This window comes from Brienomyrus brachyistius, chromosome 23, assembly GCF_023856365.1.
Source record: "Brienomyrus brachyistius isolate T26 chromosome 23, BBRACH_0.4, whole genome shotgun sequence".
Lineage (NCBI taxonomy): Eukaryota > Metazoa > Chordata > Actinopteri > Osteoglossiformes > Mormyridae > Brienomyrus > Brienomyrus brachyistius.
In genome coordinates this window covers 16,161,600-16,185,999 of record NC_064555.1, presented here as the reverse complement: position 1 = coordinate 16,185,999, position 24,400 = coordinate 16,161,600, and positions in this window count along the sequence as shown.

The following is a 24,400-nucleotide window of genomic DNA, read 5'->3' as shown; positions in this document are numbered from 1 at the left end:
CTTTTGTATGTGACTGGGGCTGAATCATCGGCAAAGCCATTAATTGTTGTGAAGGGTTTGAATGATACTGTTCCTGTCTGCTGCCTATTTACACAGTAATAATGATTCACCTCCTCTATTCTCCTTACAGTCAGATTTTTAGTTAAGAGTTTAATAGTCAAAGGTACATATATAACCAGGTATTTGAGCAGCCCCTCCTGCACGCACAGTCTCCCCCCGCCCGAAAAACAGTATACTCTTTATACTTTCTACAGAGTTAATAATTCATGAGCCACAGAAGTTGCTAAATTAATAATTAATATGTACTGAAAAGAAACGATGTGGATGGAATCCTTTCTGGGACACATGATACAATGTAACTTTAATGCGAGACTGTTAGAAGGTGTGCGATCCTGGAAACTTTCTGAGGGAAAGGTAACACCGCAAGAAGAGTTAATAAGCAACAGGTGGGGTTTTTTTTTTCTTTCATTTTTATGAGTTTTGCGAAGCTTGGGATGCACATTTTTGGGTGTAGCCAACAAGCCACTTGTGCATCTTTTCACAACTACTGATATATAAATATTTATATTGTCAGTCATTTTCCATCCATCCATCCATCCATGCATCCATCCATCCATCCATCCATCATCCATAACCACTTATCCTATTGAAGGTTCAAAGGGCCATCGCAGGGCATACTCACACCCCCAGGATGGGGCGCCAACCCATCGCAGGGCACACTCACACCCCCAGGATGGGGCACCAAGCCAACGCAGGGCACACTCACACCCCCAGGATGGGGCACCAACCCATCGCAGGGCACACTCACACACCCAAGATGGGGCGCCAACCCATCGCAGGGCACACTCACACCCCCAGGATGGGGCACCAAGCCAACGCAGGGCACACTCACACCCCCAGGATGGGGCGCCAACCAGTCGCAGGGCACACTCACACCCCCAGGATGGGGAACCAACCCGTCGCAGGGCACACTCACACCCCCAGGATGGGGCGCCAACCCATCGCAGGGCACACTCACACCCCCAGGATGGGGCACCAAGCCATCGCAGGGCACACTCACACCCCCAGGATAGGGCACCAACCCATCGCAGGGCACACTCACACCCCCAGGATGGGGCACCAAGCCAACGCAGGGCACACTCACACCCCCAGGATGGGGAACCAAGCCATCAAAGGGCAAACTCACTCAGTGTGAGCACTAACATACTGGTCACTCATATATGTACACCTACGGGCAATTTGGTAAATCACTGCAATTTGGCAGTCATTTTATTTGTTTTATTTTTTTCTGTTTGTACTCTTTTATTTTACCCTTCATATTACATGTTTCAAGCACAATGCGGGAAGTGAGCGGATAAGCATCTAACTACAGAGAAGTTCAGTGTATGAATGTGTTTAAGTCATGAAACCTGAAACTTGGTTAGCAAACCCTGACAAATTAATGTTGCTTCTGGTAAGTATTAAAAATAGCTTTTAAAATTAGCATTTATATGTTAGAGTCTTGCGGAAAAATCATATATCAATAAACTTTGAGTAAATGTGACATTTTGAGAATGACAGATAAACAAATTTGAATGTACATGAGGGTTGGGAGGATAATTGACACAAAGCAAACCAGCATATTGTAACATCCACAATCACCTCAATCCGAAGGAAAGAAATCATTCTGACAGCAGTGTCAGCCTTATATTTTTGAAACATATCAGGAAATATTACACTCTGACAAACGCATTTCCAGATCTGCTAAAGACACATTATTGCTCATTCACATGTCTGGAATATTACTAGCAAAATTTAGGTCAAACCTCACCCTAGGGTACAGCGGTACTTGCTCTATACAAGCCTCGAAACAAAGCCCTCAGTAACACATTCAGACAATAGAATCTTCTTGGACCGTGTGTTTATTTCAGGGTTCTGTGAATTACAGCATCCTTGAAAAGACCATTTTGTCAGTTCACGTGAAACCATGACCTCTTTCTTTGGTACGTCACCCGTTGCCCGTAGCTTAGGTGGCACAGTGCTGAAATCCCCCTCCGCAACCACATCTTGGGGTGTGGGGGGAGACAACTCCCAATAGCATCTTTACCATCGGCCCACAGAACTATCTCAAGTTATATAACGAGGCTGGGTAATAAGAAGCACAGTTAGCCTTTGTGGGGGCTTCCGGGATGCAGGGGAGGGGGTGATTATTCAGAGGAGCCATTTAATCTGACCTGAGCTCACATGGAAACCAACAGTGCCCCCCCCCCCCCCCCCCCCCCACCCGTCGGCAATTTGTCACACAGCCATCCAAGCGGGGAAGAGAGGTTACAGGCGAGATGGGCTATAACTTGCAAAATGACTTGCAACCACTGAGGTTGAGGAAATAAATTTTTTAAAGAAAGGCAAGGGGGCAGTGTGAGAGCAGGACAGACAGCCACATACCCCAAGATGGAGATGGAGATGAAGACAGATGGGGTAGTGAGACATAAGGAAGTGAAGCACCCAAGGGGTCGACCTTAATATTAACCAATGGTAAGTCTTGAATCGGTGAGTGACAGAGTAAGGGGCATTCTGGGGGCCAATCAGCTTTCAGCTTGGGCCAGTTCCCCTATGGCCACGCCCCCTGAATTAGAACACACATGCATTTTCACTGTATATTTTTAAAATACATATGTCCTGACAGTTCTGAGCAACATGTATCAATAACAATATCAAAACAATGCACTGCGAGAATTCCTTAAACCAGATTATTGCTATTGGAAAAGGATCTTCAGAGGAGATAACAGTTAAGTTATAATGTTTTTGAGACCACATACAACGACATGCTAAATTCACACTGCAGACCTGCAGATCTAGTCTCACCCAGCTAGAAAATAGCTCAGATATCACAGGGAACCAACGGAGAAAAAACATGCACAGATTTGTGGTGCTGCTTGTCAGTTCCTTAGCTGAAATGCTAATATTCGCTAATATATTTAACATCCAGTCTGGAAGGAAGATTGGTTTTCGCTACATGGTGAAGGTTGCTAAAGGGCACAGATGGCAAGGCTGGTGAGTCTCTAACATTGATTTATTTCATTTTTTTAATTTTTTAATATATATATGCGATTCACTCCCACCTGGGGTCACGGTGCACACAAATTGCCATGTGTTGCTGAAAGAGTACAAGTCTGCGAGAATGGAGCTGCCAAAGGTCATGTGTAAAATCATTCCCAGTAACCTTCCACTGGGGAGCGAAACTTGTTTATAGCACCCACTGGGTTCGGTGTTCTGTAGGAGCTTAAGGGCAGACATTAGTACAACGAGCAAAAACATCCTTATAATCAATAACTTAGTAAATAAAACTATATAGCATCTTTAAAAAAATCTATAAAATCGACACCTCGTAAATAATAAATGATTTAAACATACCTGCTTTGAAATGAAATTAATTTGAAATGTTCACATAACAGTAAACGTGTTAGGAGGACCAGCTAAGCCTTGTGGGGGGGGGGCGCAATCTTATTGAGAAAGGATATGCGGGTGTGTACAGTATGCGGGTTTTCACTGCAACTCCCTAATTCCTAATTAGTGGATGGATTTGCTGAAGAGTCCTCACACTGGGGTTTGAACAGCTGACCTAAAGGTTATCCAAAAAACGGGCCCCCCTGAGCGAACCTGTGGCCGATGCACTGAGGGCTGAGTCATGGGTGCCGTTCTACCGTGAGTGACCAGCACTGGGAGTATGCAGGCATCAGGTGGTCCCAGGTGGGCTTCATGGTCCCACAGTGGAACTATGTCTCAGCTGTTCAAGTTCAACTCATCCCTTCACGCCAGCTCTCAGAGTAACAATGACAAAACAAGGTCTAATACAAATGCTCTTTCTCCATCTGCTCCATCCATCTTCGCAGTCGGTCACAGGTGCCAAGTCGCCTTCTAGTCAGGGTTGGACTCAGCAGCTAATGCCGGCCGGAGGTGTAGGGACAGGATGAGCAAAACAGGCAACTGCCTGGGGCCCAAACGCTTCATTTTATGTGCAAATTCCATGTTTACTACTGACTTCAATGCAAGGCTTTTCCTTGCATAAAGAGGGACATGAAGGTATATTCGTATTGTGGATTTGTGCTGGGATATATGCACATCACCATGTCTAATTTATATTTGCTGTGTTTTACCAGTAAACCAAAGACCAATTTCCCCCCAGTAACACCAATCTTACATTAAAATTAAATGCCATAACAATGACAAAATAATGAAATAATGTAATGAAAAAATATTACATTACAAATACTTTAAATGTAGCTTTGTCAACTGAGTATCGTTACAGAGAATCTCCTCTGAAACCTTACTGTCAAATTTAGAAACAAACTGCTTGGATCAGTAGCAACTGAATGGACAAGTTATAATTGCACCAGTAAAGTGCTGAGACACATATAAGAACCTACAACGTTCTGTTCACTATGTTAACTCCCTCATGCTGTCCTCATCTGATGGCAAAGAGACTGCAGCAAAGCAAACATGCAAGGAAACGAGAGGCACAACCCTGAGGAGGCCGCATTTCCACTGCCAGCACACAGAATCCTCATTTTGTGAGAGTGACCTCACAATCAGCCAGAGTACTAACCTGGGTATTAATGATTTGTGCTTCTCTTCTGCTCATGTTGAGCTCCCTATTCCATGTATTTACACTGCAAACTGCATTATATGCCAGTTATCAAAGGTCCACTTCAAATCTTGTAGTGCAAAGCAGACTGAACGGGCTCACCTGTAGGGCGCAGCAAACACACCGAACTCTCTGCGGCTGTAATGGTGTCTGAAAGCTGTGGTTACCTCATCCATCCATCCATCCATTTTCCAAACCGCTTATCCTCCTGGGTCGCGGGGGGTCCAGAGCCTATCCCGGAAGCAATGGGCATGAGGCAGGGAACAACCCAGGATGGGGGGCCAGCCCATCGCAGGGCACACTCACACACCATGCACTCTCACATGCACTCCTATGGGCAATTTAGTAACTCCAATTAGCCTAAGCATGTTTTTGGACTGTGGGGGGAAACCGGAGCACCCGGAATAAACCCCATGACGACATGGGGAGAACATGCAAACTCCACACACATGTAACCCAGTGCTAACCACTGCACCACCATGCCGCCCCTTCAGATGAATATAAATTTCATAAATGAAGAGGAAAAATGTATTAACATACAGCTATAAACATTAATGTAAAATAGTCCATTCAAAATGTAGTAACTAGGTTACGTGAGTGTTTATGGGAGGGGTACTAGGAGGACCAGAGCACTACCCCACCCCCCAGTTCGGTTGCCATGCATGTGTCAAAGCCTTTGAGTACCCGCCAGTCAGAGAGTCCCTGCAAATTTCTGCTTCTTCCTTTGACTGAGCTTCAGAGCAGACACACCCCCTCATAGCATATTGTGATTCTGGCAGTGGCCAGCTAAGGGCCCACATTGCGACAAACCCCTGACTCATGCTTGCGAATCGTCTGCCCGCCCCCCGCCTCTCTCAGCCTCGCATTGCAGATTCCAGCTGAGGCAAATGAGGCTGCTTCCCCGGGAATCTGCTTTGCACGTTAAAGCACCTATAAGAGGCTGCTGGCCTTCAGATGTCATTTGGTCCATTTGTGGCTCTTATATCTGAAAGGTCAGAATGGAAGAAGGACAGGAAGGAAGGCATTTTGATATTAATATACAGTATGAACGTTATCTATGCTTGAAAGGGCTGCTTTATTCGAGGAATACATGCAGAATGTATTCTGTGTAGATGGCTTAATTCCTGACTGGGCTTTAGTGGTGACTTTGCAAGTCCTTGGGTGAATGAACCATGTTTTAAAAGGGGGAAAAGATTCAATTTGGTGGAAACACTCATGACAACAGAAAGTCAGGAAATGTCAATCATCTAAACATCTGTGGGTCAAAAAGACAGATTTGACCTGTATCAGCTTTCTCACGAAAAAGATGTTATACATTTTAACCAGATTAAACATTCATTTTTAACTTGCTGGTTACCAAAGCTGGTTTAGTCAAAACACATCTGGTAATCTACTAACAGCAGATACTGGAGACCAGTGTTTCCCAATCTGGGTCTCGGGGACCCGCATGCAGTCCACGTTTTCGCAATAGGGAGCAAAAATGTGGGCTGTCTGCGGGTCTCTATGGGTTGGATTGGGAAACATTGCTGTAGACAACAGATTAAACATTGAGACACTTTTCTGTCTATAAATATAGGATTGTCTGACGTAGTAACCTCCCTGTGAAACTGCAAATTAAATTAAACTAAATTACAAATAAAGGGCAATAAAAATATTTGCATGATCCATTTTTACTATTTAACTAACATTGAATTTATGCTTGGGGTGCTGAAGATAAGCTGACGCATTTGTACTGTAATGAAAGTTTAGAAGAGTATCCGGAAAAGGTGCCACTTTACAATAAGGCTACCCTTATAAAGGGTTTATGAATGGCTTATAAGCAGGTTATTCATTAGGTTGTAGTTATAACACAGTTTTCTTTTTATTAATGAGCTACTACCATTTACAAGTGGCAAAAGGGAACCTTATTGTAAAGTGGTACTCAGGAAAATATTAAATGAGTGCAGTTCATTCAGTCCATTGTACTCATTTTGAAGTTTAGCATCTCAGTACAGCATCTCAACGCTTTTTATTGAAAAAGTGAATTCTGCATTGATTTCACTCCTCATTTTTGCTGTAACCTCTAGCATTACCATATGATTTTCTTAATATTCATGCACATCCATTGTTTTTATGTACATCATTAAAATCACAGACTGCACTTAATTCCACATTACACATGACACCTTTTATGACCTTTTTTGTTTAATATGCTGCTATGTCATGGTCTGGCTTGACAGTCGAGACAGAGTCTGTCATACTGTATACAGTACTGCACTGAAATCTTAGGCTGACAAGGAAAATCATGCTTGACATGTTTGTGGAGCACTACGATTTTATGTCTGTAGAAATGTGCTAGCTTAGCCATTTGTAGCTACCATCCAATGTATCCATGTATTTGGTAACAATACGTCTAGCACACCTTCATTGGTTGATTAACAGCCAGTACTCAGCTGATTGGTTGAAACAAAATCTTGGTCTAAAGTTTTACTTTCTGGACATCTGAAAATGTCTGCTTCTGTCAGAACCTCAGAAAGTTATTAAAGTAATTAAGTGTGTGTGCATGGTTGGTATGGCTGATGGCACCAGGATGCCTATGGGAAGGAGGCAGTGTGATGATCTGGGCAATGTTCAGCTGAGAAACCTTGGGTCCTGGGATTCATATGGGTGCTACTCTGATACGTATGACCTATCAAAACACCCTTCATGGTACTGATATTCCCTGATGTCAATGGCCTCTTTCAGCAGGATAATGTGCCCTGCCACACTGCAAGCAATGTTCAGGGATGGTTGTGACTTGGTCTCCAAATTGCCCAGATCTCCAACTGATCGAACATCTGTGACATGTGCAAGTCCAAACTAGGGTGGCCACACCTCTCAACTTACTGGACTTAAAGCATCTTCTGCTAATGTTTTGTTTCCAGATACACAATTAAGACACCATCAGAGGTCTTGTGGAGTCTATGCCTTGATGGGTCAGAACTGTTTTAGCAGCATAATGGGGACCTACACGATATTAGGCAGGTCGTTTTAAGGTTTTGGTGGATTGGGAAAGTCAGCTCAGTGAGGGTCCTCTGTCAAGCCAGAAACACACATCACGGAATGACACGGAAAGCTACAAATGCATTCCAGTTCAATATGTTCCGGCGTAGTAATCCCTCTCCCTCCCCCTGGTCCATTTTGCAGTCCCTGTATATTGAAACCATTAAGCAGCTTCTGGAAACCCTGGGCATTCGCTGAGCTCAGGTACCCTGCCGAGTCCCACTTTACTTTATGTGCTATCTTAGGGCTTACTGTAAGATCCGCTTGTGCACTCAATAGCTGCAGTCCAGTGCCTTCTGTAGTGTACATTTTTATTTGCACCTAACTGAAAACTCAAACACCTGATTAAAGGACCTCCCAGCCAGATTATAACGTCACTAAAACAATTCAGAGTTGAGCTAAAGAAATGATTAATGTACTCTGCAGATGTCAAGAAAAAAACCTTTTCCATTCTTGACATTTTGGCTAGAAAGGTCTTCCTTTCTACTACTGCTCTTTTATGTCTCAGTATTTAAAAAAATCTAAATGTTGTCTGTACTTTCCTGTTGAGACTAATTTGTTCATGAGAACTGTGGCTAATCTGTGTACTGTGTTCAGTTCTGTCACCTAACTCACAAGGAGTTCTCTTGAAACCGAATTCTGAATGATATAATATCAAAGAATTCATTCTTTCATCTACTCTCTGATTAAAGAATGGGGCTGAGATAAAAAAAAATCACATTTTTCAAAGGCAAATTATCAAACAATATATTTAGACAAGATTTTGAAGAGAGCTAATAAAACTATTTCCTGAGGTCGGAAACTCAGAATCAGGGCCCACTGTGTGTGTTACGTGCGATGTTCAGCGAGCAGGTAGGACAGTGCAAATGATGAATCAGGTGAACGCAAGATCCAAAGGACGGGGTTTATTCGGGGCAGACAGGAGACAACACGAGACGTTACATTAATGAAAATGGACGGAGACGCGGACTGATATACGCAGGACAAGCCAGAAATAACGTCAAACAGCTGACTACAATTAGGTATAGACACGAGGTGATGAGGTGATCATGACAAACTACAGCTCCCTGTAGTTTAAAAATATTTACTGCAAGTGCAGCTATCAATGAATTAGTGTGATTATCTGATCAACAAAATGCAATGGGAAAAACCTCTGGGATAGATTTTGGTCGTAATGCCTGTACGACTATTAAAATGTGGGTGAGATTTTTGCACATGACTATATTATCTTGTGTGATTTATTGTGCCTCAATATTGTATAACGTAATATTCAATTACATTGAATTGAGTTCAATTTTATTTGTATAACGCAATGTTACCAACATTATATTGTCTCAAAGCACTACAAATATCCCTGGCCAAAGCGAGAAAGCCAGAGGTCAGTCTCTGGAGGCTAATTATCACCATAAGCCATTTATGGGTCCAAACTAAGCGTTCATCCTGGTAGATCATCACTGTTATATATCAAGGTTTCAAGAAACAAAAGGAAACAGACAGACATGTAAACAGGAAATGCTCTGGTGTATTTTTACAGTAGATATTATAGGGGGTCCCTCGTCCGAGGGCGGTGCGTATCGTGCTTATGCCGCAGTCCGTGATGCGCCTCTTTATAGTGATGTACTGCTACAGCGGAAGAAGCGTTCCCATTTTCAGACCAGTGACCCAAGTAATGAGCTGCTCTATGGAGAACTTTGTGTGACCGCGGTGTCGATGGAGAGTCATGGATTCATTTCGATGTAACCTTTAAACAAAAGACCTTGTGTTTCTCTTTCCTGGTTCCACTCGCTCTCACTGCAATCCAATGCAGGAGTCCCCCCTCCCGCCTTCCCCCCCGTCTCCTGTTTGAGTCAGAATCGATCAATACGTCACTAGGCAGAGACACTGACACCTTCCTTTTCATCTTAAAGCGAATAGAGTTGCACACAACTGTGCCGAATACAGTGGCAGGAGCTTTTCAGATGCATGTATGGTGCTTCTGCAAGCCGATGTCACGTCGGCCAAGGCCCTGCTTATTACGCAGTACAGCACATTCCCAGTCGTGCTTTTTAAAAGGGGAAAAAGAATGTCAAATAAATAAAACGAGAATTTGCGTCCTTTTGAGTGTAACCCACGTGTCGTCGGAACAGGATTCTTCCAAGGGGAATTTAACACCTTTCCTCTGAGTGATAACGCGGAGAAATTAATTAATTAGGCCTTTCTGCTGCCGTGCAATGGCTTTTGGGGCAAGTCATGTGATCGCCAACGTATAACCTGTGCTTGTTATTGATTGCTCGCCACTGGCAGGAAGTGAGGCAATGAATCTTCCTCCTAGCAGGGCTGCAGCAGCTGATAAACAGCATCCCTGCCTCCTCTTCATGCTTATATCCCGTGCAGAGATGGGAAGAGCTTTCCCCTATATGCCTTTATTGTTTTCCCTTCATTCCGAGTCCCACCTATCCGAATGAGATATATATCTGGGTGGTTCAAAACTTGAAACCTTAGTTTTCAATGATTCACAAATGGAACTCAACAGCTGAGCAATATGAAAGTTTTTAAAGCCAAGCCTCATTACAGTGAGGGGCACGCCCACTGACCGGGGGAGGGGGATCATTGTCTGGATCAAAAGGGCCCTCTCACCTTTAAATAATCCGCTGGAATAATTTGTCAAAAATCCACCTTTGTGAAAACTTTATATAGTACTTGTGAATCACGTAACAAGTTGTTCTTTAAAAAAAACAGAATTTTCCAGTTTTTTACAGTTTTACAGTCCCTCCCTATAATTCAGAAAGTGGTTGAGTCCGTTCTTTTAGTGGTCTTTTGAAAAGCAATGCCTTACAATGCAGAAAAACTAGACAGTTGATGGTGTCCTGATGTCATCGCGGCAGGGGGGGGGTCATTGGACATTATCTTGTCCTCAGGCACAAGTAAGGCACATGGTAAAATTAATTTTCATTCCACGTGCACTGTGTGGTACAGCATGACAGCCTGGCACTTACACACCCTTTTAAGCGACACAGAAAGGAAACAAGGAAGACCTCAGATTTCCAATAAGTGTTATGAGGGCTGCTCTTTGCCCCCAGTGGGTTGTTAGTATCTCGACGCCTTGGCAACTTTCTGGTTGTCACAACTTCTCAGCTCTCACAGATCTTATATATACAGTGTCCTGTATTTTGTTGCCTTCATACATACATCTCCTTTTTATCTGCCTTTTATATATTGTTTTTTTCTATTTTATATTGTGCTATATTACTCTGCATTATTTCTGGTATTCTTATGGTCTGTTTGCTGTTCACTCTTGCATGGTGAGAGTTATGTCTTCGCATAGTGAATTCTCTTGGGATGAATAGAGTTTAATCTTTCATTTCTTATCTTATCTTATCTTGGAGTTCCTGGAAGGAATGTTGATCATACGCTGATAATTGTACACTGATCATTGTACGCTGATCATATAATATAATTTCCGGTCAGTTCACCTGTTAAGGGTGACTAGATTCAGACCCCTGGAACACAGGATCAGAACTGCTTTTTTTGGCTCAGATCTCCACGGCTCTCGAAACCTTGTGGGCCCAAACCCCCACTTCAGCCTGATACCACTATTCCCCCACCCTGCTGTCTGCAAAGCTGAGCCGCGTGTCAGCTGTTCTGTCTAAGGTGTTCATTTTAGGTCAGTGCCTCAGTGACCAGCATCGTTAGTTGTTAGTTAGTTGATGTAAGACCTCTGCAGCGGATAACCGAATATGTCAACATTTCAGTGCACTCCCCCCAGCTTCTGAAGCTGCATTCTGATTGGCCAGATTTATTGTGACACGTTCAGACAAAACTCACTTTCAAATAATAAAACACAACATTTAGTGGATTATGCATCTTATGTACTGATAAGTGCTTATGACCATTTAAAAAGAAATAATTTGCAATAAATATATATATATATATATATATATATATATATATATATATATATATATATATATATATATATATATTCTGTACTGTATATATCAGCTATTTTTAGTTGTAGGCTAAGACCACCAATGACGGGGAAATAGGTAAAATAGGTACTTAAATAATTCTTAATAATTTCGAGCAGCTCTGAAGTATAATAAATCTCATTATACTTCTGAAATGAAATCACATCCAAATCAACATTGTTCTAAAAATTCATAGCAATACTTTTGTTGAGCCTTCAGAAGGACTGTTTTTAAGCTTTGTATGAATCCATCTGAACTATTTATAAAAGAATATGGATACTTACCAATGGAATGACTCTTGGTGCCACGTTTGATCGTCTGACCCTCCGGTGTGCCACGTCCCCTCATTAACCTCGTATAGAATCCCTATCTTTTCCAGCTGTTTTCAATTCTGTGTAATTAAGTCTCTGTATTTACATCTGCGTTCAAGTATGTTTTCCCAGTCCTGTCATTCTGTAACGACTGTGGGGTAAGCAGGGCCCGGGGAAGCAGGAAGGTAGGAGCTGGGAGACGAGATATTGGGGAAACTGGGGTTTTATTGAAGGAAAACAATAAACAGATATACAGATGACGGACGACACACTTCACTTAACATCGATGACTTCAATGACGAGACTGGGGATAAATACTCTGACGTGGACTTAAATACATGATTTAATGGAAACAACAAGAACCAGCTGGTAACGTCGGGATTTCACACGAGGTTAACGAGGGGGGGGGGGGGGGGTGTGGCACACAGGAGGAGGATCAGACGAGCAGGATGTAACTCTTGGGTTATCTGTTCAGACTGATTTAATAGTGTAAGAGAATTCATGAGCAGGTTTATACCAAAAAGATCCTGAACACTAAAAGGTCAGCCCTCTGCTTGTCTACGAGCAAAAATGTACACTTTAAATATATACATGTAATACAGGCCTTTTTTGCAATTCCTCACATAAATACAATGAGTGTTGGCAGTAAAGCCGTAAGCCACAGGGCCCCTGGTCTATGGACGTCTGCTAGCAAAGCTGAGGGATACCCTGCAGTCTCAGAATTTAAATCCAGTCTGAAGACCTGTTACTTTAGCCTAGCCTAAGGCTGTTGGTGTAACTGCAAGCGCATGGGAGTTTTACTTACGCAAAGATGTTCTGAGGGCAAAACAAAAAGTGATTGGTTCTAAGAGATGACCAATCAGATCTTGGTCAGATGTCAGACCAACCAATTAGATATCTCTTCTAGTTGCTTGGACCGGCCTCCCCTACAATATAATTGGTTATCTAACTGAACCAATATTTTTTTTTTCATTCTTCTACACATTTTGTGTAAGTAAAATGCTCACCAGCTCACTGAACAGGCTGCTCTTTTGACTTTGTTGGTCATATATCAGCATCTGCAGGGCCATTGTTCAGACTGTAAGACATCAGGGCGTAGCCCAGAGACCCGATCTGTCTGAGGACCATCATATTAAATTGTCCCTCTTTGATGATGCGATGATCGCAGCACTATGAAGGCTTCGGGAAGCGCTGTCCTGCAGCAGGACTGCTGTGATGTACGGGATTCTCAACCTGAAAGCCTGGCTGTTAAAACACCCGAGTTAAACTAATCATCCAGGACTCAGATTCATCCAGGGCTTCAGGCTCGTGATGCGTCTGAGAACCGGTATTGATCTGTGTGTCCCTCTCTGCTCCACATGCCCGGACGCCCTGGGATTTAGCAGACCACATGTAGAGCTGCTAGTGGGCAGGAGGTCGAGGCCTGGTCTGCAGAGATAGGCAGGACAGAGACATGACCGACAGACAGCATGCTGGCATGGCAGATGACAGCTCTCCATGACCTGTGTGACGTTATCATACCCGGGGGCTTCGCACAGCCAGGACACCCTGCACACATTTTTTTTCGTACTCCACCAAACTGCGGAATGTATTTTCCCCTTTCCTCCGTAGTCTTTTACGTATTGTTTTTATTATTGTTACCTGAATCTATTGTATTTCAGTGATACTTATTTCATTCTTTTTAAGTGCTTTGGGGCCCGTCTTTTGGGAAGGGTGCTACATAAAAAACAAAATGAAAAAAATATATATATACACTAAAGAATCATGCATGACAAATAAAACAGCAACCTCTACTCTTTAATGTTGTCCCCAGGAATAAACTTGGGTAACAGAATTAATGATAATAATCTGATTTCAGATATATATTGGCACTATGCGAAATAATTTCCCCACTGTGCTGGAGAGCAAGAATGCCTAATTAAACCAATTACTTGATGCTAGGTGATGCAACACCATTATGGGTTTCCTGGATCTAGTTCTGGTGCTGCTGGTGTGTCGAGTTGACAGACGATTATGTGGAAGATGACAGGCTCTCTCGTGGTTCTGTGGGTACCACGGTGACACCTGTCACAGGTGAGGGGTGACACCTCCCTCTTTCCCAACACGAGGTGTCAGACAGTTCCCACTTCTGCCATGCCATCGTCTGATTCTTCTTTCTTCTCCGATCCCGACGGACTGGCACATTTCCATAAGTCGCACTATGGCTCCTCACTCAGGAGTAACTGGGACGTGCATCTTCCATATTAATTTGACCACGCTACTTTCCTACTTAATTCATCAGAACATACAGTAACACTTTACTTGAGGGGCACAAACAACTTAGTAACTCAATTACTACTCATGTACAGATCATGAACTAACATAGTAACTGCATGAAATGCATGAACTGTTGAACTGAGTGATTAATGGTGAACAAACAGAGGATCAGTACGTACCAGTTTCCATCTAATTAATACATTAAGTACTCTACGAGTGTACTACTACATTATTTGTGCCAAATAGTCACCGTTACTCACTTCCCACAAGCAGCACCCAATCTCCAGCCTCACATTTGGTCATAATATTAAAACTATCCGTCCATCCATCCATCCATCCATCCATTTTCCATTACTCCATATCCAGTATATGGTTAAAGATATATGCTACTTTTTTAAAAACTTTAGTTCATAAATGTATTCCTCTCACCATAACCTTACATGAAGCTACTTAGTAGCCTATTTGTTAAAACCAGGTAAATAAAGTGATAATTCAATTTATTTGAACTCTGTGTATCTTCCCCCCCCCCCCAAAAAAAAAGACTGCTAAAGTACTCCAGTATTATATAAAGAATCAATAAAGCAGCATGACTGATATGAGAGAAATATGAAATGAATGCAGCTTCTTCATCCAGTTTTTAGCGAACGTGCTATAAATGGCCTCAGCAGCCCTGTCATTGATTGCAGATGCAGAGAGAACCTCAGTAGGCTATAGAGACACCGCTGCATTCTCACCAGTGACTTTAGGCTTCATTTACAGTTGAAACGGCTCTATTTACACACTAAGTACTACACAATCCAACGGGGACTGAGTTAAATCAATATGAGTTTCATTGAGTCCCTACGGACTGATCCAATTATCACAGTGGTTGGACGGCTAAAGCCACACCCCCTTTGCTTCCCGCCTTGGTCAGAAACCTCAACAGGCCCCAGGCTTTTAGCGAAAATACAAAGAAACACAAAAAAATTACAGCCAGTAGCAAGGATTTGGTTTTGGAGCTACATATCTAAGGCCGGAAGTGAAGCTTACCCATGCACCAGAGGCGAGTAATTCATGGATGCAGGGCGAATACGAAAAACTGAACACTAGCCCAGTAGCTAAACAAAGAAATTGCATGTCGGACTACAACAAAAACCCACATTACATTGTGTGTTCATCTCTCGGCACAGGCACACAGACCTGGGGTGAAAACCTATGCATGGTCTTCTTGGCCAATCCTAGTTTCAGCCTCCTTCCAGTCAGCCAATCAAATTTAAGGGCCTGATGAATTAGTATCTGGTGTTAGATTCCGCGTTTTCCAGAGGTAACATTTAGTGGGGACACTGGCAAGATAGATCAAACAGAAGTAAAAAAAAATAAAACTAGATTTACCGCATCACTTAATTCTCAAGCACCACCTCTTCTCTTCTTGATTTTTTCAGCTCTTTACTAGCCAGTTGGCTAGTAGCAAATATTCTATTCCTGCACATGTCTGTATGTCATGGAATAAGTTACCCTCCTCGAGACACATCGTATCTCTGGAAGCAGAAGTTGCTGGTGATGTGCCTTGTGTTTTGACTGTGGCTGATAGGTGCTTCTGCTCTCAGCCTGTGCCGATCCGTTCTTTCGCACTCTGACTTATCTGTGCCACGCCGATATACACGATCGGGCGGCAAAGCACAGCTGCGGTCGGCGCTTCTTCAGCATCGTGAAGGAGTTTGATGTAGAAGGACATGGCTGTTTATGCTGTATGTGTCAGGTCACGGAGAGGGGAGGAGAGCAGGGTTTTTCAGTGATTGCGTGTGTGTGTGTACGTGTCTGTGTGTGTGCCATCACAAGCGTGGAGCAAGTGCCATGCAGGTACACGTGTATCTGCTTGCTTGTGCAGAAATGTGAAATAGCTGAATTGTGATCATTTGTAAGCGTGAGTTTGAGAGAGACAAATGAGTGGGAAGATGTCAGTCACACTACATTTGGAGCGAGGGCATACCTATACATGTGTGCCACAGGGGCACTGACCCCAGCTGAAAACTGATTGGCCCCCAGAGTGCCCCCTTCCCTGTCACTCTCCGATTAGCTAATGATAAGGTTGGCCCCTCTGTGTGGTGATTGCCCTTCGTATGCTCCCCATCTTAAATCCTCGAATCGCCTCGGGTTGGAAGATGAAAGAGTAGAGGTATGGACAGCTAAAGTCACCCCTCACCCCTTCCCATCTTAGCCTACTGAACCCTGAACAGACCCTTAATCCTTGCGTCATTGGCGTCTGAGAAAGGCAAATTGTGTCACAGGCATATGAGAAAGTCTGCAAAGTAAATAACCGTCCGCCTGTCTGTCTCTCTCCTGACTGTCTTTCTGTCTGCCTCTCTCTGGCTGTGTTTTTTTGTCTCATGCTTAACTGTCTATCTCTCTGCCTGTCTGTCTCTGCCTCTCTGTCTATCTCTCTCTCTACTTGTCTGTCTCTGCCTGTCTCTCTCTCTGCCTGTCTTTCTGTCTGTCTCTTTGCCTGTCTGTCTATCTCTCTCTGCTTGTCTGTCTATCTCTGTCTGTCTGTCCCTCTCTGCCTGTCTGTCTATCGCTGTCTCTCCACCTGTCTGTCTGTCTCTCTCCCTGTCCATGTTTGCCTGGCTGTCTTTGTGTAAGCAGAGCAAGAGGCCAGGCCATCTTGGGTCCTCACTGCCAGATTTGGCCCTGTGTTTCCACTCCACCTCCTGCTAAGCTGCATGCCGGCTTAGAGCTGACCCAAACCTCACAGCACTCTTCAGTCTAAGTGCAAACAAAAAAGAGAAATGCAGCTGAAATTCACGGATACAGTGTGGGGGCAGGAGCACAAATTTCCTTGTCCTCTTTCCCTGCCTTTTATATTTCTGCTTACTGTGCTTCTGCAGGTCTGACTGGCTCTAAAGAGGTATTTATTCTCTGCTATCAGTAACAGTCTTTTCCTTATGTTACGAGAGGCCTGTATATTTCCTGGTTAATTACCTAGAATGCTTCTGTGGTACAATAAGGCACACAGATTTCATGCAATTAATGTAAAATATTCATGAAGTGCTGAGCTTCCTGCTGAGACTGTATTCACATTCTTGGTTTGTTAGAGCGCCTCTTGGCGTCTTTCCTAAGCGAATAGGGTGGTGTATGGTCCAGGTTAGGATTCCATGTCCATGATCGGAAGGTTTCTGGTTCAAATCCCTGGGCCAGCAGAGTGACGTTTCGCCCCTAAACAAGACCTATGCCAGTTGTCTGGAGCCCATTTATCAGGGCATTCAGTGTCTTAAGGACTACAGACACCACCTGGACTCCTGCTGATGTTTCCTGAAATACTGTAGCTCCAGTAAAACACCAAGATATATAGATATTTAAAATTGTAGGCTTGGTTGTGCGTATCACTATTCTAAGTTCCCTGGACAATCACCTGCCATTAAACTACGGTAAACAGAGGCCAGGACCTGGCAAATCACCAGGGTCTTTCTTTGGGTTAAATTCAGCTTTATTTCAGCCAACCATAAAGCTTTTCCACAGAAATGAGAAGTATCAGGTTCCTAAAAGCAAACACTTGTGTAAGCACCAGTGTTAAAAAAAATAATCTTATTAATATGTATAAAAAGGAAAAACAACAGACATTGCATTAAAATATTAGGGGCATTTGTCAATTTAATAAAACCGCACCGCATAATTCAAGACAAATGGACTTTCGGAAAGTGATTTCTTACTTAATTGCAGATCATGTGAAAGGGCTTTTCATTCCAGGAGAAAATTAATAAAATAACATGATGATTTACAAGAGTGCCACAAGAGGGCAACAGGTTGAACACATCTCAGTTTCTTGCACAGAGAATAAACACTCTCAACAGCATCAGCTTCTGAGTGTTGTGGTTCTATCCAACGATACAGTGCCTAACAGTTTGCCTCCAACAGTGAGTAACACTCTTTATCATTACACTGCATGCTGGTTTCAAGCGGAGATTTGTGTGTAGAGGCAGGGGGCTCCGTTCTATCCCTACAAAATGCCTCTCTGTCCTTGGCAAGTCAAGGGTGACACACCCCTCAAGCCTGGTTCATACAGCGAATGCGTACTAACGGACGTGTCCGCTCAGATGTTCATGGTGCATTTGACATCATTGTCTGCACTCCAAACTTGTGTCTGCGCAGCTGTGTATGCGCAGTTCTGGACACGATCCATTAGCTAGCGCCCACTTTAAATACGAACAAGGATGCCTTTGACGAGCGTTGGCGTAGTCTGCAAACCCTACAGACTGTTCACAAGGTAATAAAACAGTTACATACATGTAAATGCATGTGCATGTGTGCGCAGACTTGCCTCGAATTGAAAATCTCACCCCTAGCCAGCTGAGCGAATTTGGCAACTCTGTGAACTGAGTCTCTGAATTTGTAAAACACAGAGAAATGGATACAAACCTCACTGCTATGGTACATGTGCAGGGAATCTCAGAATAATAATTCCTGTTATTATTATAAAAAAATATATAAATTCAACACGTTGTGCACATGTGCAAAGTATGAGGCTTGACCGTAGAACTACGCACATTTCCGTGTACGGATACACAGAGTGGATACGTGAGTGTTGCGATTGTGTGGAGACGTATGAACCAACTTTAGGGTAAAGGCTAATGAGCTCCCTCAGAGCAGGAAACGCATGGAATCAAGGTCCGGATCAGCAAGTGGGACATGGCTGGCTGACGGCATGAATGTGTAGGCTGTACCCTAGGGCCAAATTCAGGGGCCCGGCTGGCTAAACAGCCAAGGCTCCCCAGAGATCTCCATCCTGCCCTGACTGGCTGAGCACTTCTGGCCTGAACTCACAGGAATCTGACAGGTGCCAAAAAATCATCTGAACTTTTACAGCAAAAAAATACTGTTGCGTAAAGCCTTAAAAAGTAACTATGCTTTAGCTGAATGTATAAACAAAGCAATTTAATAAGGATCAACATATATACTATATGACCAAAAGTATGTGGACACCAGCTTGTCCAACCTCTCATTCTGGAACTAAGGGTAACATGAAGTTGTCTGGCCTATTGTTGCTGTAATAGCCTCTGCTCTCCTTGGACGGCTTTCTATCAGATGTTGGAACATGGCTGGAGGGACTTGCTACCATTCAGGTTGGATATTGATGTTGCTTGATCAGGTCCCGTTCTGTGAGCTCGTGCGACTGACCGCATCACAGCCGAACTTGCTCCCCGATGTTCTGACCTTCACAGTCACTTCACTTTTGGTTGACCAAGGTCGGTCCTAGCAGGACAGGAATGTGGGAAATCGACTTGTTGGTAAGATGGAATCCTCTGACGGTGCCAAGTGGAAAGGCAATAACCTCTCCTGTAAGGCCACCCATTTTGCCGCTAATGTTTGTTTCAGGACGCTGTGCTTAATTATATACTCGTGTCAGTAATGGGTGTGGCTAATTTAGGTGATTCCTCTAATTAATCGGGTCGTCCACATACATTAAGTCATACAGTTGTTGCCAAGTAGTGTTGACTGTGGCTACAAATCCCTCATTCTTGGAGAGGTTCTGTCTCCACCCTGGTCACAGGGAGATTCGACCATTTGTTATAAATTCCAATGTTGTTTCAAGGCCGTACAAACAGGGAGGACGAGCATGTGATTGACAACCTGGGAAGGAATCGATTGTCTGCATAAAACAGGGGTTTGGCTATGGCTTGTTATCACTGCAGAATAATCAGCTGCCTTCATTTGAGTTTTGTTTGTTTTCAATTTCTCTGATTCATTATATCAAATGAATAGAACAGACGGCTTGGACATAGCAGATGAATAAAATTCCCAGAAATCCATTTTCTCCTCATAACAGAGAGAATTATGAAGATGAACAATCCAATCAGCAATTTACTTCCCATACAGAGAAAAAATGCACAGGACACCTGCATACCCCGCCGTAACACCATCCCTAAAGACCGTGACGATAGAAAGTGGAGCTTTGAGCCTTATACAGCTCTTTAACTCACACAGGCTTCTAGAGTGATGGACGAAACATGTATGTTTGATGATGTAACCACATACAGTATGTATGTAAATATCTACATGCTTTAAGACACAAAAAACCATTCAAGTAGTCTCATCGATTCCCGAATGAAACCAAGCTGAAACAACGAGAAAGAGAATGGATGTTTCCAGGAGTGTTTTGTGTCCTGAAGATCACAATATTCTCACACTCTATTAGTGAAAAAAAAAAGTTTCATTCTCACACTCTATTGGTGTAAAAAAAAGTTTTAAAAAGCAGGTTTGCAGGTTGCAGGTGGCTTAGTTGCTAATTTTCAACAACTGGTTGTTGAACATTGTGTGCTAGATCATACTGTGCACTTCACAGGACTGTGCTATGCAGATTAACGTCAGCTGAGTTCAATATTTATGCAGTTTATGCAGATTACACTTTATGTGCATTAACTGAGCCCTTAACAAGGATTTGGGATATAAGTGATTAGCCCTTCTCGAAGCTACCAGACGAAACTTGCAAAACCATTTTATCTGAAAGCATAAAAATCTCGCAGCCCTTTCAGACATTTCTGCCTCACATGTTGCGCTTCATCTCTGCCCTCGCTCTCAGTTAATGATGTCCTTATCTAAGATTGACAACTCTTCGTATTTGGTTTGCAAACCAGAATGAGGAAAAAAAAATCTAAATACTTACTAAGTGGTCCTTCATAGAAATGCATCACACCTGCTCCATGTGGTTTTAAAAACATTACAGGTGCCAGAAAAAGAAGAGGAGTGTAGACACAAATCAAGACAATGAAAAAAAAAGTGTCTGAAATTTTAATATATTCCCGTTTCTTAAATAGCCAAAAGATAAACTTATGTGGACTTTTGTGCACCATCAAAGGCCTTTTGAAGTTTCCGGAAGGCACTATACCCATCAGCACTGCACAGCCACGAACATCTCCCCTGCTCCGATCTCGTTTCCTGCTGGCACGAGATTACTTCAGCTTCACTTAATTGCAGTAATTCACAGTGTAAACCAGTGTACTAGGCGCCGCAAGACAGCATTCGCCAATTGAGCAGACAATGAACTGGTGAGTTCGCATGTCGACTTTCTGTTCTTTTGTCGTCTTTTTGCACTTGTAAAACTATTCCCTCAGTCCACCCCCTCCCGCAATGCCATTCTGAGACATTTAAAAGCAATATTTTTCTAACACAGAAGTTGCAATTTTTTTGTTCCGGATGCACTTAACCTCCTGCGCCAACGAGGGCTTTTACTCTAACAAGGAGCGGAGAGAATGTGTATTAGTCCGCATCTGCTTATAGGTGCCATTTGTAAGCTTGTCATTAAACCTGGGTTGGCTGGGGGATGCGGACGATTTTCAGCACTTTATACTGACTTAAAAAGAGGGGGGTGGGGCTTTAGTGGCTCTTGATGAAGACACTTGAGCAGACTGATGTGTGATGGTTGTAAAAAACATATGTGTAACCTAGGTTACGGGTAGCTGCATAAGAAAAACACACACTTATGACAAGTACCTGCAAACTTAACGCATGTATGTCATCTGTTTCTGCATCCCCCTGAGACCCAAGGAAAGAGAGTGTCCTTCAGTTTTAGGTTATCTGTGATTTTCAATGTATTTGGAGGAAATAACACATCTTACAATTTGGATTTTTTGTAATTTATTTTTATTTTTAATTTCACCGCATGTCCTTTTTAGTGTACAACAGGAATAAATACGTTTCCTTACATTAGTGAAAAGACAGGTGCAAAAACAAAATGTCCGCTACAATGGACATAAATGAATGGGTGGGGTCTCAGGAGGTTACGTAAGTCTCTGCTTATATACAGTATGTACTGCTTATGCCATAAGAGCAAGGAATTGGATTCTGTAACTGAAAGATCCAATGACACATTTCTTCACCCAGAAAAATGGCTGCTTACTAGTTAAAGTCTGTCTATTCTTGCACCCCATGCAATCAGGTTTTCGCTGATTGGTCAATCAAGCTGTCAGTAATGCCACCGACCAAGTAGGATCACTACAGGTGCCCCATGCAATCAAGTTCTCACTGGTTAGTTGTTCAAGCTGTCAGTCGTGCTATTGACCAATATGGGACCACTACTGGGCTGGGAGGGATGACTCTGTAAGACATCATATTCTATAAATGTTCAGGCAGTTTCATAGTGCTAAATCTGGCCCTTGAATAAGAACAGAAATGACTAGTCCTTTGTTACAAATGTACCTTTCTGGGTCGACATTATATAGGGTGACCAGATAATCCATGTCAAGGACACTTTGAGCTACTTCAGGTTTTACAAACTGCGTTCAAACTGAAAGGCTCCTGTGTTTGGCTAAATAGTTCAGTTCTTCTTGTGATTTGACTGGTTTGTTTCCTTGATTGAAAAACTCATCCAGCTGTTTCGCATTAACATCAGTGACACAAACATGATTACAGGAGACTGACCAATCAGCACACAGAAAGAGCTCAGAGACTGACCAATCAGCAAACAGCAAGAGCTCAGTGCTTAAGTGAAATCCCGGTCCTTTTAATTGAAATGGTACTTTACAGATCCTGTCTTAGTTCGAAGTGTCCTCCCTGTCATTGATTATCTGGTCACCCTATCATTATTGAAATAGTAGTGCCAAGTACTGTAAGTCTTGTGTCAGTAGTTATTGGTACTACAACGTCTTTTTGTTTCAGTGCCTTACAATATATATCTATTCACGCCATTGCCATATACGCTCATTAGGCTGGCTCTACAGGAACGTACCGTATTTAACCCCATCATTAGAAGAATTGGATCAGTGGCTAGCAATGTAAATGCCAGATACACAGCAGTTTAACCCACGTCCGGTTCATACTTTCTTTGTCACCTCACTTGAGCTTGCTGTTGGGATCGAGCCCAACTTTGAGAGCGAGTTTGCAGTTGGGGAAGTGGTGACCGTAAAAGGCGAAGCCCTTGAAAAGGAGCCAATCAGAGCCCTGGTGAGATTTCTCAGAGAAAAGGACCAAGCAAGCCAGGAATCAGATTGATAATAGTAACTTCTAAGCTCAGGGGTTGTAGCTATAGTAGGTTCCCCCTCAGAAGCCAAACCTGTCACTTTGATATTGTGGGGACCATTTTTCAGGTCCCCACAAGTATCTGTAAATACAATAAAAATCTAAAATCTAAAAATGCCAAAAGTCTCATATTTTGTTACTTATGTTACTTTGTTACATATTTGGTTACTTATGCTTAAGGTTAAGGCTGGGTAGGGGTCATCATGTTGGGATTAGAATTTTACCAGGTGAAATGAATGGAGGGTCCCCACAAACATATAATTACAAACCTGTGTGTGTTTGTGTATGTGTGTATTTGCAGAGGTGGAAAGTTCTTTCGGTTTTCGGTTTCAGTTTTTTCGGGTCAGTTGAAACAAAATCATGGTTTAGATTTGTACTTTCTGAACCTGAACTTTCCACGTTTGTGTGTTTGTGCATTGGGGGTGTCCATTGGACAGCAATGAGGCTAAGGGGGTAAAAGCAAGTAATAAAAGAGCATGAGTTTCTCAACAACATTATCTCACTACCCTTGGTGAGAAAATAATCAATCCTTAAGGAAACCCCATTACCCCTTAATGAAAATTAATTAAATGAGTAAGGCAATGTGAATAACAATGCAGAAGGTGCCCAATTTCTACATCCAGAATGAAAAAGACCATTTCAAGAGCTCCACAGATGGAGTGTAACAAGCACACACACTTTTTTTAGCAAACTTACTTTAATAAGGTCGGGGCTACAGCCAATACCAACTCTGAAAAAAAAATCCTATTTAAACAAAGTGAAGGAAAAACTGCAAGTAATGATTGAACTACTGAAAAATTGATTTAATTTAAATGTGGGTTCTCACTTAGGGTGTGAAAGGTCCCAGGTTCAACTATGGGATGTGGACCTGCAGGTTAGGACTGTGATTGGAAGGGTCGCTGGTTCAAAAACTGATGTCACTATTGAGCAAGACCCTTAACCCCAATTGCACCAGGGGGGGCTGCACGTTGGCTGACCCTGTGCTGTGACCCCAAGACCTGCTCTCAAACGTAAGTGTGTCTGTTGGTCTCACAGAGAAAAAGATGGAACAGGCAAAGAATACCCATTTTCCAAAACACGATGAATAAAGAATCACTATTCAGTTACTCCATGTTTGGTGATTCCAGGAGAAAACTGCCAAACAAGCAACATTTCTTGGACAAGCCAGCAATGTCTAAAACACACATTCAAATGTGTTCCGGAATGTTTATTTAACAGGGTAATGGAACAAAGGTATTTTGCTGCATGACAGA